Raw genomic sequence first — 3,679 nt, forward strand, 5'->3', positions numbered from 1 at the left:
CTCCTTTATCCTTTGGATGAGGTTTTCTGGAGGATTCTTGCATCTGGAACATTTAGAGGAATACAGTGACATCTGGAGGCACAGATCAGGATGGGCTTACAAACTACAAAGCCCTTTAATATTTTAATAGCTCATTCAGGGAAACGTATGTACATGTGTCATGGTGGGGATGCATTCATTCTGGGAAATGGCGATTTTTATCTGTGCAATCACCACAAAGCAGCATGTATACAAACCTGCACATATCTTTTTTTTAATATTTATTTATTTATTATGTATACAATATTCTGTCTATGTGTATGTCTGCAGGCCAGAAGAGGGCACCAGACCTCATTACAGATGGTTGCGAGCCACCATGTGGTTGCCGGGAATTGAACTCAGGACCTTTGGAAGAGCAGGCAATGCTCTTAACCACTGAGCCATCTCTCCAGCCCCCTGTAACCTTAATTCTTGATAACTGTTTTGTTATATGTAATTTTGCTATGTTAAAGTTAAAGCCTTCCTTTTTTTTGTTTAAACAGAAAAGGGGGAAATGATGGAGGAAGGTCATTGGTTAATAAAGAAATTGCTTGGCCTGATAGGTTAGAACATAGGTGGGTGGAGTAAACAGAACAGAATGCTAGAAGGAAGAAGAAGTGAGGCAGACGCCATGCCTCTTCTCTCCAGGGCAGACGTGATGAATCAATCTTTCCAGGTAAGACTGGTGCTACACAGATTACTAAATATGGGTTAGGCAAGATGTGAGAATTAGCCATTAAGAGGCTAGAACTAATGGGCCAACCAGTGTTTAAAAGAATACAGTTTCTGTGTAATTATTTCAGGGCATAAGCTAGCAAGGTGGCCGGGAGCCGGGTGGCAGGAATGCAGCCCGCAGCCCCTACAACAGAATGGCGCCCAAACAGGGACTTGAATCCTGGACCTTCTACATTTCTGTATGATTATTTTGTGGCTGAGCAGCCAGGAACCAACAAGCGACCTCATCACAACACCCAACATGCTTTTGGTCATGGTGTTTATCACAGCAACAGGAAGCAGACTAGAACAGTGGGATTTTTTGTTTCTTGAGACAGGAGCTCCATGTCCTTGCTGACCTGAGACTTGCAGAGAAGTCCTCCTGCTTCTGCCTCCCATATGCTGAGATTGCAAATGTACAGAAATCACACAGCCTGAGTGAGCTTTGAGAACGGTGTCGTTCAGGGCTCTCTCTCTCTCTCTCTCTCTCTCTCTCTCTCTCTCTCTCTCTCTCTCTCTCTCTCTCTCTCTCTCTCTCTCTCTCTCTCTCTCTCTCTCTCTCTCTCTCTCTCTCTCTCTCTCTCTCTCGATTGTCCTCTCCCTCGATGTCATTCTTTACCCTGCAAACACACCAAGTGGTGCCTGGCCAGAATCAGAGATCCAGGATTTAGCTATTCGAGGTTTGGGATTTCTGTTTTGTGTTTGTTCCTGTGCACCTGCGGTGGATTTGCAGCACCTCGGGTCTTGATCATGTCGGGAAAGTGCATCTATTGCTGAGCTATATTCTCAGCCCAGGATCTCTGCATTACTGCTTCTTCTCTCTCCTGTGTCATGTGTATCTTACCTTTCTCAGCTTCTCCCAAATTCTGACACCTATTCTCCCCTTATCCTTCTATTTATGGGGTCTCAGCATGTAAGTGGACTTTTCTCTCCACCTGCCTGTCCCCAAATAACCAACAAAGAGATTAAATATTAATATACTTATTATTATAGTTAATTAAATTATATTTACTATCTAGTAGGACTCTTAAACTGAAAGTCAGAAAGGCTGAAAGCATGTAAAATAATTATAGTTATGGGGATACAAGCAGGGGATACCGAAAGGCTTAGAGAATAGCAGAAGCTGGGCAGGAACCATGGAAGGTGTCTCTCTTGCTGGCTTCATCAGGAGCCAGTCCTGCCAGCACTTTGATCTTGGGTTTCTTCCTTCCAGAACTGTGAGACAGTATCTGTTCTTCCAAGTTGCAATGTTCTGGGTGCTTTGATTTAGTATCCCTGGGAAATTAATATGGAAACCAAGCTGGAATCATCTGCCAAACTATAGTAGCAAAAGGCCCAGCTAAAGCACCAGTTCAGGATGGCACCCTCTAGAGCGGAGAGCAGCCCTCCCTCCCAACTGTGTGCTGTCGGCACCTTCAGCCTCATCCTGGAAGCTAGGAAGTACAAGCCTGGGGCCAGCAGTGGAGGCTTGGCTGCTTTCACTGTCACCTAGATAACCCTACTTCAGGCTCTACTGAGTAAGCTGTGGAGTCGGGGGAGGCATCTAATGACAGACCACGAAAGGGCTCCAAAACACATGTTGCTACCTCATGCATACGAACAGCAGAGAAAGGAGCTATAAACGGTAGCATGAGGTTTGTCAGTCCTGACTTGTCCTAAGCAACTCTCTCTGCGACAGATGCCACCAGAGAAAATAGGTCTGAAGCTTTGTATCTTGTGAAAAAGCTATCACAAACAGTATGGTCCAAAGAGAAAAAGCAACCAAAAGCCAGCCCTGAGGGGAGGATATGACAGAATCCCTTGTGGAGGAGCCAATGAGACAGACACTGGTCACGGGCAGGGAGGTCTAGTGTGGGTGGCAGCTGCAAGAATTGGTGTGTGTCAGCCATAACTTCATAAACAGCTGTATGGCAGAGGCACGCTTCTTATACCAGTTCTCTCTCACACTTTTATTTTTTACTATTTTATTTAAAACATTTTGTCGGGGAAGGAGCATTGCTTGCCACAGCATATGCGTCCACTCTCACTGTCTGCCTTCTTGGGGTAGGTTTCTCTTGTTTCTGCCTGGCTGTGCTCTCCAGGTTCACTAGCCTGTGACCTTCTAGATGATTCTCCTATCTCTGCCTTCTGAATTTCTGGAAGATATCTTGGATTGCAGGTGTGTGCCACCAGTCAGGCTCCTGATGCCTGTTACAGGGCTCAAGTTGTCAGGCCGAGTGGCAGGCACTCAGCCAACCTCCCAGCCCCATCCACTCTCTTCATCCAAGTCTTCCTTAGCGTACAGCAACCTCCATCAATACAGTGCCAGAGGAAAACGGATCTGAACAGGTTAAGGTAAACCACAGCCAACCATTTTGCTGCATCCTCACGGCCCATGTGTGGTGTCAGCCAAAGATGTGCCCTGCTGCCGTGCGACAGTATTGCATGACTCCCAGGGAGAACCACAGAAATGCATGTCCACCCCAGATAGGACACTGACGGACCAAAGGGAGGTCTCATTGTGAGTCCAACTTACTGAACCAATGAGTTTCTTGGTTTACTGGCTTAAGGACCTCAGATGAGGAATTGTCTACAAGAGCATGGGTGACCTGGGCAGTTGCATCAATGAACAGCCCCACCCCAACATGGATGTGGACTCAGAAAGTTATTATCTCTAGAATTCCCACCCTAGTCCACCTTTCAACTTCCACATATTCTAGACCCACTGCCCTCACAGGTCTGCGTGCCACCAGGGGGAGTACATGCTGTTAGAGGTGGAACTGAAGAGAGTGAGGGGCTGTATCTCAAGTGGGAACCTGATGGCCGTCTCCCGTGCCCTGTGAGGACATGCTAGGAAGACTGCTCTTGTGAGGCTCTGGGTGTCTCCGGAATGTTCTTGGATACCAGCACCAAGCGTAGCCTGGAAGTGGGGAGCAGCTGTGACTTCCTGAGGCAGTCCTCAGCAAGT

The sequence above is a fragment of the Alexandromys fortis genome, unplaced genomic scaffold (genome assembly GCF_014885135.2).
Source record: "Alexandromys fortis isolate MF-2015 unplaced genomic scaffold, M_Fortis_MF-2015_v1.1 scaffold_62, whole genome shotgun sequence".
In the NCBI taxonomy this organism is placed as follows: Eukaryota; Metazoa; Chordata; class Mammalia; order Rodentia; family Cricetidae; genus Alexandromys; species Alexandromys fortis.